The sequence below is a fragment of the Balearica regulorum genome, chromosome 24 (assembly GCF_011004875.1).
Source record: "Balearica regulorum gibbericeps isolate bBalReg1 chromosome 24, bBalReg1.pri, whole genome shotgun sequence".
Lineage (NCBI taxonomy): Eukaryota > Metazoa > Chordata > Aves > Gruiformes > Gruidae > Balearica > Balearica regulorum.
In genome coordinates, this window is record NC_046207.1 from 155438 (window position 1) to 173161 (window position 17724).

At 40.3% G+C, this 17724-nt stretch overlaps 1 pseudogene; it reads right to left on the reverse strand.

Moving 5' to 3' along the window:
- Positions 1-613: 613 nt before the first annotated feature.
- Positions 614-16867, reverse strand: LOC104633466 (histo-blood group ABO system transferase 1-like; annotated as a pseudogene).
- Positions 16868-17724: the final 857 nt, after the last annotated feature.

Here is a 17724-nt window from a genome sequence, read left to right on the forward strand (position 1 = left end):
TTCTTCCTGTCATCTCAAAACATCCAGACCTCTTAAGATAAACTGATTAAGACAGCATTGAAATACATTTTGTTGGGATTATTAACTTTGCTGGTGGTGTATGACTGGGTACAATTGACCTTATGTTGTGGCAATTGGTGTGTGAGAGGCTGGAAAAATGCATAACTCAAGCAAAGGCTAAAACAATAATGTTGAATATATTAGAGGATAAGGAAGAAGAAAAGGAAGAAGTGCTTGGATAATGGTTCTAAATTATTATAAAATCTAGAGGCAAGAACACATGATGGGACAGCATGGCCCACATGGAGATTGATCCTGGACTCCCAGGAGTTGTGAGCACTCGAGACTAGTATCATGACTACAGAGCAAAGGTGAGTGAAAAGAGAAATAGATATACAGATCATTGCTTTCTTATCATCTCCTGTACTCTGCAATAAAAATTAGGTTAATAGAGAAAAATTTCAATAAACAGCATATTTTGGCCTTTTCTATTATCATCAGAAATGCAGAAAGAGACACACAGGTAAATTAATGACTTCATAACCTCCAAATCTCTTTTACTGTCTTGACACTGATGACCTGTCATCTTTCTTGCTTTCTTTGTTTTAGAAGCTTACTTGTTGCTGTCCTTGCGAACAGAGCACATCCTCTTCACCAGGATGATGCGGGGCTGACTCAGCTCTTCATCCCAATAGTACTCTGGGGAAGGCAGGCGTGTGGGCTTGTGATACAAGAGATGCTGTTGAGGTGGCTCTCATCATGCCACCTAGCTTCAATGCCATTTTCTCTGTCCTTCATGATCCTTTTAAAACAGACTTTGGTCAGTTTGTAGACCTCAGCCACACTTCCCCAAAGAAGCTTACTGTATAATAGAAGTCTCCTTCTCCCTTAGGGATAGCAGCTTGTGCCTCAGTGCGTGTCTCATATGATCTGCTCTCACGACTTGTGGTGTACTGCCAGGAGCTAATGGTCCCCACCAGTATATCAATGATCTCCACATCAATGTGTTCGAATAGCTGGACATCAATGTCTATGGAATAGAGATAGTCGACCTCATACTGGAATTGGCTGTGGATATATCTGCTGATGATATTCATACAGCTCATGGAGAAATCCTGCCACCGTGAGTGGTTCTGGACAGGGATGACAAAGATGTGATTCTCAGGGGCCATCTGAAGGTGACAGATATGCTCAGGATTGTCTGTGAATAAGTAGAAGTTCACCTGGTGCCCAGCAAAGAAGTACTTGTTGGCAGAGCTCACGAACCCTTCTATGAACTGGACATATCTGAGAGACAAGGAAGGGAAAAGAGTGGAGAGGGGTTCCTCCTGCTGAAGAATAGCAGCTTTTCAAGTTCGTTTTGTTTCTTCTTTTCTATCCATTGCTCCCTTCTTATGTCAGTGCTCTTCATTTAATATAGCTGCTACCCCTTCAACTCCTCCTTATGCTGCTGCACATTATATAATTTTTCAGTTTTCACTCTTCTCTATTCCATTGGTCTTTCACGCTCACTGTACAGAACACATACCTTCTACCCTATGCTGCTCCTTAGTATCACTGCATAGTACAAATCTCCTCATCCTTCACTCTTACATACTGCCCGGCTCCCTGGCACTCTTTCTGCAGTGTAACTTTTGAACTTAGTGTTTTAGAGAGGATGAAAATCATCAATGAAATAATTTTGACTGCCTTGAGATACCTGAAGTCTCTATTTAAATCTAGGATGCTTAGTGGAGATAGAGGGAGTATAGTTCTTTACTTATTCAGAAACTCAAAGAGGAATCTCCCTCCGAACTTATAAGCTATAACAGCATGGTTAATAATTTTACTGGAGCTAATATTTTAACACTAAACTCTAAGAGAAACCCATTAAAAATCTCAGCTTTGCAAAATTGTTGTTTTTTTACCCCAGGTTAGAGGCAAAGCTGCTTGTTAGAAACAGCAGGAGCTGGAATTTTCTTCTCAAAGGATCAAAATACTAGTTATATTTCCAAGGATATTTTTTGCCCTTTGCAAGGCAGTATCTCCTGCTTTTTCACAGCCAGTTGCCTAACTTGGGAAGTTGAGACTCACATGTTACATTTCACCCAGTCTAAAGCTGCTAATATTCTGTCTTTGGAACCTTTCTCATTCCTGCTCCACCAGCAGTATTGCAACATAGCTGGCAGGTGAGAGGTTTAAGTATTTGACAACAAATAAATGACAAACCAATACTTTTTAACAGCAAACCTGACCACTCCAGTGACCAGGTTCTTCTGCATATATTGGGCATTCAGGATGTCTGTATTGAATGTGCCTTCCCAAACAATTGGAGCCAACCAGGGTGTCAACACCAGTACATCCCGCCTCCTGCAAGGAGTTTGAGAATGAAAGTAGTCTTTAGATGGCCTATAGAATTCATGGAGACAAACACATACTTCTTCAGTAGAGATGTCTTAACCTTTAGGTTAGTTATCCCAGAGTCTCTCTGAAATCACTAGGGATCAAGAAAGTACTGTTGGTGAAATCTGAGATATAAGTCATCTTATCCTGGAGTAGACACCTAAAATAAGTCAGATGCCTCTAAAATACTTGCTCCTCTACAAAGTATCTAACTGCAAAAGAACTGGAGAAAGTTGAGAACCTGTGTTCCCAATTCAGCCTTAGTTGACAGGAAAGTTATAACTACACCTGAGTGTATATAGCTGTACCTGACTGCTAGTGCAGCTTCACAGAGCCGTGTGAGCCGAACCATTTGTGTTCACATAACATTTAATTCTTTCATCCAATTTTAACATCCAGAGAGTGTACTCAGTCCAGCATGTATCCAGAGTGCAAGCAGCAGTGCGAACAACACACACAATCAGGGGACTTAGACACAAGTATGGGTCTAGCATATATCCAGAGTGCAAGCAATCATGTAAACAACATACATAATCAGGGGATTTAGACAAAAGTATGGGCTTGAGCCCTGAGTTAATTTGAAAGTACAGAGAAAACCAAAATCAGCACAATGTTATTTACTGCTGAGATGCTTTGGATCACCTTTTGGAAGTGCCACTGACTATCGGGCCCCTTAGCCCCTACACTGATTAAATTTATCTGTATGATTATTCAGATTTCATAAAATTGAACCAATATATTCCTAAGGCATTTTTCTACCCAAAAGTAGATGTCTATATTTTAGATGCACACATCTGAAGAAGTCCGCAGGCATCCATTATTTTAAGTGAAGAGAAACAAGCACTTCTGTGGTATAATCAATATTAATACAAATACATAGAATGCGTTTATACCACACACATATTTATGATTCCCAATTTACTGTAATGGGGGAGACTAAGGGACTAGATGTGGACATCTACAATCCTCGCACTGCATGGGAGACCTCCTGATAATTTCTAATTTGCTCAGTGCAGACATCTGTATATGAGCAATCTAGGCCACATTAATAGTCAGTGGCAAGAAACAGGAACTTCTGGGGAAAGTCCTCCAAATTATTTTAAATATTTGGATGAAGTACACCTAAGAATTGCCTATTTATACTTACTGAATATAAATTCATTAGTTAAAGGTAGATATCGTTAGGAGAGCTGCTGAATCTGGTGGGCCAGTAGAGGCAAGGCTGCTGCAGCTCAATGTCCCCTGGTAGAACCAGTAGCGAGGCTGAGAATATATTCCCAATAAACACGGACACAGGCACACATGTACAACATACACATATATATGTCTGGCCACACAGATAACGCAGACAGAAAACACAACACTTTTACACAAATGCAAACAGCACCCACCGTGTCGTCCTATCCCCTTTTTCATGTACTGAGAATGAATGCCCTTTATTAAAAAAATATATATAAACACATATACTACACACACATATATATGCACATGGATCCGTCCAGCAGCTGGCCTTGCAGAATTTATCCAGTAATTGGCCCTGAATCCCCATCCTCCCAGTTACCTTCCAAGCCCACGTGCTCACTGGCACTGACACTTGAGCAGTATTGATCCCCCATGCTCACACATGCACCGACACATTCATGGTAGATCCCTCTACTAACTGGCCCTAGATACTCAGTGTACTCAGTAGCTGACTTGTAGTTCTCATCTCCAGTTGTCTCATACACAGGCACACACATGCAAATGGGTCTCTCAGGCAACCCCCTTACAGTCTCTCCAGTAGTTGGCTTGGACATCCTGGTAGCCAAATCATAGACCATATGATCTCTCCAGTATCTGAAGAAGTCTTATGGCCACTTTGATACCTACCTCCAAATCACTTATCCTATTTTGATTACACCCTGACATATGTACCCACGCAATATGCATGTACTCCAGCCTCTCCAGTTGCTAGCATCCCAGACATGTGGGCCTCCGTAACCTGTGGTTCCCCAATCCGGTTGCTAACACTTACATTCGCATTCATTCCAGTTGTTGGTACCACAGATGCACAGGCCCCTGAGACTAACTAGAGTCACTAGCAGTTAAATTTTCACTTGCTTTGATCTCTCCAACTGCAGGCACCGCAGACACACAGGTCCCCAACCCATGGTCTGACTACAGTTGCTGGTATTCAGACCTCCATACAAATACATGCACACGGAAGAACCTCTTATCTATGAATGCAGGTAGAAGTAGAGCTTGGTGAGAAGACAGAGAAGACTGTGCTGACCAGGTACTGGGCATTGCCACATAAGTATACTTACCAGAATGCCTCTACTTGCAACCACTCCCTTGTATATCCTTATCCTTTTATTTTCCCATGCTTATTCCTCCCCAAATCACCTTGATCCCTCCCTTTCTCCACTTGTGGTTCCTCCTCTGAACATCCTGAATTCAGTCTTGCATAAACCCAAAATATTCTTCTCTGCCATCCCACGCGCTTGTAGGCAGTAACTCCTCTCGGTCTGAAAGTTGCTCCAGCGAGCCTCTCCCTTTGACTCATCTTAATAGATTTCATCCCAGGACAATGAGGCTGATTGGCCTCCTGCTACAGCCTTGGTAGGCACCTTCACATTGTGATTGTTTCACTTATTAGGCTACTGGGGTTCCCTGCTTTCCATTGTCCCTCTGTGATGGTCTGTGTTGTGTAGAAACGAATCTTTTATGACATAACCTAAAAAGTATCTATATGACAAATCTCTGAAGTTATCTGAGAAGAATCATCCTTGATACATCTTCTTCTTTTCAATAATTACAGATTTTTAAAAAACCAAACTTATCAAGGTTTTGTTAGAAGCAGCTGAGGATATAATATGCTGTAGAAAAGAAAAAATATATGACCTTGGAATAATGTACATGGTCATTCATTATTGCTATAATCCAATAAAAGTAATAACAAGAATAACAGGGACTGTAAGGATATGTGAGATGTAAAGAATTCTGGTTGGAGAATATATCTAGTTAATGGCTATGCAGCATCAAAGGCAAAGACAAGAAACAAAGGATGTAAACAATTAAAAGAGACACACAAACCTTAATGAGCAGTAGATTATTAAAACAATAACAAAGAAAAGAACTCTTAAGTCAGTGACTAATGGAATGAGGTGAATTGTGGGAATGTGCAATATTTATGTTTAGTGGAAAAGCCAATGCAGAGAAAGGGTGCAATAGAAAGGGTCCAGTCTTGTATAAACTGGCTGTTGGTCACTTAGCTAGTCTTGCTAAGCCCTGAACTTGATCGCTGCAGTCTGTCCTATCTTCTTTTTGGACTCTATGCTTATTTATTTTCCATGTGACCTTGCTCTCTAGTGTGTGCATGCAGATGGATATGTCAGCAAACGTCAAACTGATCAAGCCTGTGAGCAGGAGACCAGAATCTGGAAAGACTTGAGGTCAGAGCTGGAGACTGGGTAAGTGAGACCCAAAGTCCGGGCATTGATTCTGGACAGAGCTACTGTCTGGACTAGGCTTTGAGCTGCTCACAGGCACATGCATCAACAACATGAACAACAGAATGAAGGGTTGTGTTGTGTGAACTATAGCTCTGATGAGCAGGAAAGAGGAATAGGATCAGGCAGTCTGAGTTGTTTATGTATGTGAGTCCTGATTATATAAAAATACTGCTCTCTGCTTTGTCTGGGTCAATCTTCTTGGCCACTGTGCCTTTATTCCACGTGTGCTTGCATCTTTCATATTTGTGTTGTTTCACCGTAGGCTGGAGATACAGAGTGAGGAGAAGAAATCCTTAAGTCTTAAAGATGAAGAGATTCAGCTTCCTTTAACAAGAGTAATAAAACACAGGCCTGTGTTTTACACTAAAGGCACCATGGCAGTTCCCTAAATTTTGGAAAAAGGGGAGCTGTGTTATATTGTATTTGAAGTGAAGAAGCTATTTTTCACTCAGACCATAAAATGGCATAAGAGGCCAAAGGACAAATCCTTCCTGCTAATACCTTGTAGGATGTTCTCAGGCTTTTATTTCAATACACTGATTCATGTATAACCAGAGTCCCCCCAGTAACAGGAATGTATTTCTGAATTAATTTACACAGACACTATTTGTAAGTAATCCATGCAGTCCAGAGGGCCTGTGGATCACTACATGCAAAAGGATAATTTGAGACCACAGCAAAGGATGATATGAGATCATTTTGCATCTGAATAGCTCCAAAACAGTCCCTGTGCTAATAGTGGGAAGGTGTATGCCTAAGTGTGTAGATTGACAAAAACACTATCAGTCTCAGGTGAAGATTTCAGTTTAGAAGGATCTTGCTGACTATGACTAGAGAAGGCCAAGAACAGAACAAATAACAACACAAAGAACAAAATTTCTCAGAAATTCCCAGGAGAAAAATATCAACTCCCTCCTTTTAGGTCTGCAGTGGTGAAACTTAAAATCTGTGAGGAAAAAAATTAATTAAAGAAACATTAATGTGGAATATATATTTAAATTTATACATCTGAAATTAAGTTGAATAAGTACCAGAGTCCAGAATAACAGAATGGCTGAGGTTGGAAAAGGCCTCTGGAGGTCACTTGGTTCAACCTCCATGCTCAAGCAGGGACACCTACAGCCAGTTGCCCAGAAGCATATCCAGACAGCTTTTGAGTATCTCCAAGGAGGGAGACTTTGCAGCTCCCCTGGATAACTTGGTCCAGTGTTTAATCACTCTCACAGTAAAAAAGTGTTTTGTGTTGTTCAGAGGGAACCTCCTGCATTTCAGTTTGTGCTTATTGTTTCTTGTCCTGTCACTGGGCATCACCGAAAAGAGCTTGGCTCTGTCTTCTTTACATCCACCCTTCAAGTATTTATATACATTGACAAGTTACCCCCCAAGCCTTCTCTTCTTCAGGATGAACAGTCCCAGCTCTCTCAGCCTTACCTCATAGGAGACATGCTTCAGTCCCTTCATCATCCTTGTGGCCCTTTGTTGAACTCTCTCCAGTGTGTCCATCTCTCCCCTACTGTTTTTCTAAAGCCAATTGGCAATAAGCAATTCTAGAAAATAATTCATCCCATTGACCTAAAATGTCCCTTTCACAGACATTTACAAATCATCTGGAATGCTGTTACCACTAAAAATAGCATCACCCAAGGACTCTTCTTTTTTAGCTTCTGAGATGGGTGGTGACAGGGAAGGGAAAAAATGAATCAAGCTCTTTAATCAAAAACATTTCAGCATTCATGATAATTTCTCAGTTTCCTTTCTGAAAGCAAACAAATGAAAGATTCTGCATCTATGCATTTTTTAATGGTTTATGGAAGAGTACCTTCACTAAATAGGCATATTTTCTTATTCATCCAGCCATGTTCTCAGCTCTCCTGACTTGTATGTGCCAGAAACACAGTCATGAGAATAATGCAGTACCATGTTAATGAAGTCATAGAACTTATCCTTACCGTGGGATCATTGGAGATGTTTCATTTAAGTCTGTTTGTCTGTAAATGAGAGAGAAATAAAAGACACACATATACCTCATGATGCAGCAGTTTCAGATTTTCTTTTTCATGCCAGGAGGGATGAGCCCCATGAGATCCTTATGTGTTTCAGCAGTATTCCTCCTTAATCCAGTGTCAATAGGCTCCATCACAAATTCTATGATATGAATTATATTACTTCACCTCCATATACAATGTTAACTACATTTAAGTAATATTCCACAGACATTCAGCTGGTCTAATTAGGGTTGAATGTAAAATAATCAATTTTAAGAATATTTTCAGCAGGTCTGTTCCTGACCTGCTGAAAATCTTCAGGAAATTTGATTTTACTTCTGCATGGTTAGCAGCTAGTCCAATAAGTGCAAACTTTTTCAATACAGTTTGTAGTTTACTCATGGGTGTATGTCTGCATACCTGCACTCTCAAGTAGATAGGATACATGACAGAGAAGATGACACTGCTGTCCATTCTCATTGTTTATGCAGGTCACCAAATGGGAACCCACCGTTCCTAGATTTTCCTAGATTCCTAGATTTTCCAGTAGGAAAAACAGATTCTATAAAGTGGAAACACTTACTGAAAGTAATAGATTAAACAGGCTAAGAGAGAGAATAAAAAGAATCACCTATACACATATTAGTGGAACATACATACCCTCTAGTGGAAGGTGTCCCTGCCCATGGTAGGAGGGTTGGAACTAGATGATCTTTAAGGTCCCTTCCAACCCAAACCATTCTATGATACACAGAAAGATATGTCCAGCTATATTAATTTATTTTTTTTTCAGGGTGAGTGGCAGGAAGGCTGAAAACACTCTCATAGGATCCTTTCTAATTTCAAATCAGTTACAAAAATAATGCATTCTCTTTGTCACATTTTTTTATTTGAGTTAAAGTTTACTTCTTCAGTCACACATGCTAGACACCTTAAAGAATAGTGTATGGCACTGTGAATATATTTAGAGCAGCATTTCTAGAGAGTAACATGACTGTGTATATTATCAGAGGTGATGAAGAGGGGAAGCCTAAGTCAAAAAAGCAGTGGGGATCAGAAATGTGCAATTCATAAGGCAATAAAAGAAACTGATGAAATATGGCTCAGTTAAATGAAATTACACATATTTTGTTCAGAAATATGGAAGTGTTTCATTCTAGTAAACTACCAGATTAAACTCTTTCTTGCTTCCATATTCAGAATCTGTTAGTGAGTTTGTGAACACCAAATTTGAGGGAGTGCGCAATATGCCAAAGGGCAAGGCTGATATGGTGGTGCAACCCGCCGTCTCTTAAGCCTCTCAATACTTGGTGCAATCTCTCCCCCTTCCTTTTTCTGGGCCACATACCTGAGCAGCAGACCAGAGCGTTAAGGCACCTCCTTAATGTGTCTGGTTCTTGCTTCAGTTGGTAATGGTAACGGCCTGGTAATTGAACTGTGACGTTCTTGTTGCTTCATTACTTGAGAACAATAATGACAATAGATCACCTCCTGCCAACCTGCTACACCTGTATGTGAGCCGTGGCCCAAAAGAGGCAGATGCCAGGAAAGTTCTGAGTCTGTGCAACTGGTGGAAAGTACCAGTTAAAGTACCAGCTCAGAGTACCAGTTCACCACCTGAGCTGGGCTGAAGTGGAAAAGTACCTGACAAAAGTCAATTATCTCAGACCCTATAAATAGCGATTCTAAGTGAGACCCTTTGAGCTCTCCTGGATCGCAGCGGGCTGTGACCAGCATCTCCTCTGAACTGAGACACCTCTCAGGCACAAACTTTGCAAGAATCCTCTGCCAGGGTGAAGCCAGCCTTCTCAAGTCTCAACTATCACCTGTTGAGGAATGCTGACGCATTGTGAGTATTTAAACTCGAAGTGGGAAATCTTAACTATAATCTAGCTTCCTTCATCCTTCATAGTCAGCAGGACGACAAGCAAAATCACCGAACACTTATAAAAACATGGTATGCAACAAAATCCCATCTTCCCAGAGTATTGGGCTTGTAATAATTGGCATACCTGGAAAGTGGTAGAGAAATAGTTAACTGGTGCCAGAGGTTCAACTGAAATTGGACAAGATAAAGGCATAACCTGTAAAATGTTGGGAGTGTGCCTAGAAGCTGCCAGCACCGGTAGATCCTTCTGTACTTAAACCACTAATAAAAGGAGCCCCTGCCACACCCAAACCCTTTTTCATTGCAAAGCAAGATTAAATCCAAAGAGATTTGAATCACAATGAATTAATAAATTTAACACAAGCTACTGGAGATAATGAAGATGCGAATTAGTGTGAACAGAAGTCCCCACCTAGGCAATGTTAATGCATGAAACTATAAAACAATAGAAAGAGAAATGGGATGAAATGAAAGTCGCAGTGAAATGAAAAACGCAGGTCGTGCTGTTAGGCAAATTAAATAATCACATCAAAAAGGGTCCCAAGAACCAAAATCTTCTGATCAACAATTAAAGAGCCAGGAGTGGAGAAATGAGATACGGAAACAAACATTGGCACTAGGAATTCCTAGACCTGCAATTCAGAGACAGCCTACCAGTGCTATTTTGAGTCTAACTCAAGGATTTAAGAAATACAATCCTTCAAATACTCCAACTCCTCTGTCGCCGGCTCCTAGAGGGAGACATAACCCTTTGTCTCTTGGTAAAGATCAATTACAGGACATAAACCAAAAAAACCAGTAGTGCCTGGATGGCCATTAAGCACGTCTGTCCAGCAGCATAAGCCTATCAATGGTTAAACAAAAATGGCCCTTACATTTTATTTCCAGTAGGTCCTCAACAACAATTAACAAAATTTTTGATTGATACTGAAGCACAAATTTCAATACTTACACAAGATGCCAACAAGCTGGGCATATGACCTGGATGGCAAAGAGTTAAAATTACTGGAGTTACAGGAATTTGTGCTGTGTGCCAAACCATAAAACTTAATTTATGGCTCCCTGGCAAAAAGCATATGACATCTTTTCTCTTTGCAATTAAAGATCACAACAAAAATATTCTAGGTTATGATACCATGAATGGCTGAACCTGGCGTTTGCCAGACGGTAGGTAGTCTGTGGACTTCTAGGTCAATTACCAACTTTTACTTTAATAAAAATCAACAAGCTGCCACAGTACGAGTGCTCCATGCAGCTCCAGTATTTCCTGAATCAAAAGTTACCAATGTCCCGCAGTATCCAATTTCTGCTGCGGCACAGACTGGAATTTCTGAAGTAATTAAAGATTTGTAAAAATGGCAAATTATTTCCAGAACCCACTCCTTATATAACTCTCCAGTTTGGCTGATCCATATATCAGATGGGAGATGGCATTTGAAAATTGATTATCAGCACATGATGGAATAGAGCACAAAATCAGTACCAGATGGATTTATCCGATATCTTAAAAGGGGTAACCTGTTCAGCCTTCCCCACCAAGACCATTCTCTTTCTTTCTCTTTAACAGAAACAATGAACTCCACCAACGACAAACAACACATCTAACATCTAAATTGGGTGCCAGGTAATCAATAGGTCCACTTACCATAAGCCAACTGAAATGAAAACATTTTATACCAACTTCTCCAAACCAAAAGACAACAACAACGATTGTTATAAAATAACAGATCCAAATTTAGATTGTTGGTACAATTTCACTCTTACTGAACCTGTAATTGCATTATGATCTTTAAAACAATCCTGACGTATGTGATGGGATGCCACTTGGATATTGGGAACAGGATTAGGAGTATTAAATAGCAGAGAGACTGAAGTCCTAATGAACAAAATAACTGCTACTACCAATGACCTAACCAAACTGGAATGCCCGCTAAAATCATCTTTGTCCGCCTTAGGAGCAAGTCAATGGGTCCTATCAGACATTTTACCTCATTCAAACAAATTGAAGAAAATGATCATCAATTACCTGTAAAAGCTCTCAGAGCAACCGAAGGTAACACCTCTCTTGCCTTGAGTTGTATCCAAGTGCAATTGTGAATACAGTCTATATAGCAGCCATTATTAGAGAAAGAGAAGATGGAACCCTATCCACTGAAATTTGTAAATTCATTTGGGACAATGCCTCAGAATTTGAAAAGGAGTTTCAGTCGTGGTGGCAATTAGTCAACTTCACTTATCACGCAGAAAGTAAGATTGTCGCCTTTGTCCTCACTATACGCAATGCTTCAGTATGCAATATATACTCAACCATGGTGTTAGGACTGAATCATAATGGAACCATACTCTATCCCTTAGAGCATAGAGTGTGCGCCCATCAAAAGGGGGAAAAGTGTCAAACCATTGATGTAAATGTGTACATTGTATGAGAACAACAGGGTTTCACTTATGAAAGTAATACCCTTAAAGCTCAAGATATCTCTTTGTATATGGAACAAAACATTTGCCACTCTGAAATCCATCCAAATGAAGTTCCTGAAACCATAGTAATATGTGTTGGAAAAAGATGAATACATCAGAATGTGGAAAATGGCTACACAAATTACACTACTGCAAAAATTTCCTCGTGTATATACCACACATAAATAATATCACTTAACCACATTTAGTGAAACTTTAGTTAATTGACAGAAACTAACCGAACACACAAAATTTCCCTCACAATTATAATTGGATTATGGCATTATCGGCTGCCATTCAGAGGACCTGGAAAGGCTGGAGAAATGGGCTGACAGGAACCACATGAAGTTCAGCAAAGGCAAATGCAACCTGGTCTAGAGTAAGTAACCCTATGCAACAGGGCAGGCTGGGGGCTGACTGACTAAAAAGGGGTCCTGGTGAATAGGTTAAACAGGAATCAGCAATGTGTACTTAGAGCAAATAAAAGTAACTTCATGATGGGCTCTATCAGTAAGAGTGTAGCCATTAGTAAATGGGAGAGATTCTTCCCCTCTCTTTGACACTTGGGAGATATATTGGCACTATAGTGTCCTGTCTGGGGCTCTCCGGGACAAGAAAGAGATTGACACACAGATGGGAGTCCAGCAGAAGCCACCAAGCTTGAAGCACATGAAACAGGAAGAGAGGCTGACATAATGGGGCCTGTTCAGCTTTAAGACAAAAAGGCTAAGGGGAGACCTTGTTGCTATCTAGAACTACGTGATGGAAGCAGGATACAAAGAAGATGAAGCAAGGCTCTTCTCTGATGTGCACAGCAACAGGATGAGAGGGAATAGACAAGTTGGAACCTGGGAAATTCCAATTGCATATGAGGAATTTAAAATGTATGTATTTTTATAAGTGATGAAAGTGGTCAAATCAGTATTTGATGGGTTGCCCAGTGAGATTGTGAAAGCTCCATCTTTGGAGGTTTTTAAGACTTGACTAATCAAGTCCTTGAGCAACCTGCTCTAGTTGACCCTGCTTTGAGCAGGGGATTGGATTAGATGAACTCGAGAGGTCCCTTTCATACTAAATTATTCTATGATTCTGTGAAAGGGTTTCTTCTCCTTAGTTGGCTTTTTCTCTAATAAAATACTCTGATCTTTCAACTGTGTCTGTAATTTCAGGGCAGAATTAATGTCAGTGGACACATCTTTCTACTCTAAGACACTCCAGAAAACATTGCCTAAATCTGCGGAGTCGTCCATATTGGCAGGGCTCCAGGCAAGTGACGAGGCTGCTGGCTGTGCCTCACTCAGGTTAAGCTAGCTGAACAAGATGTGGAAAACTACTGTACAAGACATTAGAAAATGCTGGATATTACAAATAAGAGTGTGGGAATGTGACAGACTACAGGTAGTGCTGTGAAGGATGGCTGGATTTCACAGTTGATTGAGGAGGAGTTTTGTGAGAAATTACCAAGATTCACAGGTAGCAGAAAGGGTGTTGGGGACTTTTTGGGGACCAGATTCTTGCAAGGCCAACAGCTCCTAGGTGACCATATCAGTCATACTATATAAGTCCAAGGTCAGATAACAGTATCAGAAATATCAAATTTAGGTCTAGATCTAGCAGAACTGTGACAACTGAATGAAAAGTAACTAGAAGTCAACTGTTTGAGAAGGGACTGGGATGGAGAAATACAGGTACACAGTTGTCAAATAGGAGAGTCAAGAAATGGGAAAGTGTTAACAAGGCAAATCATGTAATCAGAACTGTCTAAGGGTACCCATTGGGTAAACCTGGGTTTCATCATGTCAATGTATATCAGGAAAATAAACCAAACCTGTTTTTCTGATGATACCACAGGAGCCAGGTCTCCTTCCATGGTCAGTAGAACCACTGTGGGAGAGAAGTACCTCCCATGCCTAAAGGGGAACACCCAGCACAGATGGACTGAGCATTCTGGTGTCACCATGCCCACTCTTATTTCAGCTCTAACAGCACTAGCAACTACCCACCACTTCTTCACATATATCTGCTATGTTCCTACCCCTTTTTGCTTTATCAAGTGTCTAGTGTGAATGGCATATAACCCAGGTCTCCACTAAGTCTAACATAGTTCCCTTGTTACCAAGACATAATTTTAACTTGAGACTATTCAGGTTCAAAATTAGTGAAAAAAAATGGGACTTGTGTCACAGACCCTAAGAATGTGATCTTTATTTTTTCACACAAAAGGTGTCAGTTGCATTCCCTCCTTGTGGATAAATCTTGCCCTCTTCTGGCAAGAACATGTGTAGGTATTGTGAATATCTTTAAAGAAGCCCTGAAAAAGTGAAGAGGGATAATGCTATATGTTCTAAAGGAAGGAGTTAATGCAGTGAATTGTCCCCTATACTGAACCCATACTTTTGCCTCCCATTAAAGGACAACCCAGGATTCAACATTTTCTTATGATGGACAATCAGAAATTGTATTAAGAATAAAACTCAGGAATTATATTATTTGGTAAGTTAGCTGTTCTTATAGAACAGAAGACCCAGCTTTGGCAGTAGGTGTTACTCAACATGGATAAAGGAAGAGAACTGTTGTTTTGAAAGATATCCATACATATTCATAGGTCAGAGCTGTGGGAGAGCAGAGGTAAGACATCCTTACTGTGAAACCTGACACAAGCTCTGATTCATGTTGGTCATGCTAAAAACAAAACAAAACACAGAAAAGTACCTCAGGTTAATGAAAAGAATATCAGGGACATAAGGCAGGTCCTACATTCTTACACAGTGGTGTACATCCCAGGTTTCACTTCTCAAGGCAATGGTTTGGAATTAAGGTCATTAAGCTACAACTCAAACCTATTTTAACTGTATAATTCCTTTAACTTGTTACTCCTAATACATGCATGTATGCGCACACGTGCACACACACAGTTTAAATAATTCAAAAGGCAGCTGTACTGATTTCAAAGGATTTACTTCTGGCTTACAGGAAAAGATCCTAGTGGTCCTGTATTTCTATTTACATTATCCTATGAAAACAACCCCAGATCTAGAAATATGATTAGTTGTCCAGAGTGTTATTTGGGTAAGAACACAACACAGACCAACTGTCTATAAATCCCTAAGTATGAGATTAATAGACTTTGGCAGGGCCCACTTCTTTCTAATGATTACAGAGGAAACTTAGATGACTTTCTTAGAAATAAATAGCCAACTTTTAGATGTCTAAATAAGGTGGGATTAAGCTGTCTTTTCATTACATGATTTTGGGGGAGCTGGATCAATTTATTTGTATTACCCTCTTTAGAGTCCCCCTGTTAAATCTCTGGAATCTGAGTCTGTTCTTGCAGCTCAAGGCATTTACAGTACAGTTGTCTGCATCTTGGTCACTACTGGCCCAAAATGGAAATAAGCATTTCTAGGACATGACTCTTCTTCTTAAAAATTGGTCTTATCATATGAGAATTATCCTAGTGGCCTAGAATGACACACATGTTAGATCTTGCAAGACATGCACAATGAAACTCATTCCCTTACAGCAATATGCCCTCTTCAGAGGAAGCTGTGGGATCTTGATCACTGACTGGTGAGAAAGGGTGATGGTATCTTGGACAGAATAGGCAAGTGATAAGTCAATGGTAAAAACAGTAAATCAACCCTCCTGCACCCCCTTTATGACTGAAACTGTAAAACAAAGCTAACAGAATACATATTTGTGGGGCCAAACTGGTGATGAAGATGTACAAAGCCCAGTTGTTTCAAGAGAGCTGTCTATCCTAGTGTTACCTGCAGATCTATTAACTCTCTGACGATCTGTGGATGAATTTAATTTGCATTTAATGAGGCCCAAGACCATTCATGCCAAAGGAAATGTGTCTGCTTTACAGTAGAGCTTCTTCTCAGCTCCTGCTAGAAACTGTGTAGTCCCCTTTTGGAGTGAGGTGCATATATCATCACTTTGGCTCTGCTCTGGCCAGTATGTGGGGTGCCTTCTGATGTGAGCCAAATTGTATCATCAACAAAAATGTGAGCACTTGTGATAGATGGTCTGCCTCAGACAGACTATATGGTTGAAAAGCTTGTCCTAGTTCCTCCGTTTGGAACAGTCCTCCAATATTATTCCAGTAAACTCTGAATTCCAAATATCCTCACTTGATCTCACGCCAGGCTTCAGGGCACTGAGCACATACTATGAAGGCATCACTGTAGTAGGCTACTACAGGGGCATGCAAACCAATGGAGACCCAGGCTAATCATTTTGCAAGATAAATACAGGTATGTCCACTCCACAAAGCACTAGCTCTATGCCAGGATCCTTCTGTTGGTCTGCAGTCCAGAGATATCATTGTGGTATGTAAACATGAAAATGCACACTTGGGCTCCAGGAACATACAGAGCCCAATTAATCAGATTTTTAGAGTTTCACAAAAGAGATTAAAAGTGTCCACACTTGCTTATTTTTATCTTTTTAATATAAAAGGGGATTAGGAATTTAGCTTTGTACAAATGCTTACATTGTACCTGCCAAAGTATAGCTAGAAGAAATATCACTCAGGCTGGGCAACAGAAATATATGCTAGTTGAGGATCATTATCAAAGGTTAAACACCTACCAGACTGCTCCAGTGATTCCTGCTGTCACTAGAATAGCCAATCCATGTAATTTTGTGATTCCCATGTTGTTGGTGTTGAAAGAAAGATTGTGAACCCTGGGTTGACAGTAAAGTGAAAAAAAAAAACAAACAACAAACCCCCAAAACAACCAAAATCACCCACACAGAAAATACTGCAGTTATTGTAGTTATTAATATTGAATAAACCTCCTGTCTTGGACAGCAAGTCTGGTCATAATACAGAGAATAATTATTCTTTCTAAAGGTAACATTTTGCATCTAGGTATTTATAATAGATATCCCACATTTTAAAATGGTAGTGCAGTGTACTATTTCATTAATGTACAAACAAATAATTCTCAGTTCAGATTTTCTCTCAATCAGGTTTTCTTCTTTTCCTGGCCAGTGCCCACTCTGCTCTTTATCTTCTCTGCTCCAATCTCTCAGTCCTCCTTTCTTACTCTCTAGCTCTCTTTTTTGACCTGGATTCCTTGGGCTTTCTACTGTGTCTTTTACCTGTGCAGTTCTCTGTCTTTCTAAGTTGAAGTTCACAATCCCTTTTTCTACGTCAGCTTCACTTCCCTATCCATTCTGTGACTGTTCACAACTGTGGCTCAGTCAAATTTTCCTTTGTGCTAGTCTTCTGAAAAGAGTCTTTGTAGCATTCTTGTCCATATAACCTTCCCCTGCTCTCAGCTGCTCTTGAGCATCCCTTCCACCTGTAACCACCTCTGTTAGCCACCGTACCCTAGCCCCAACCTATTACCCCTCAGTCACAGTACTCACCTATGGTGCTTTCAGTTCCTCCACTTCAAGCAGCTCCTATTCTTTTCCTCTTCTGCTTCATCTCTCCTCCCATACCTGCTGAACCATTATCAGCACAGCAAAGCCTTCCTCTATGTCAACCATGTGTCAGCAGCCA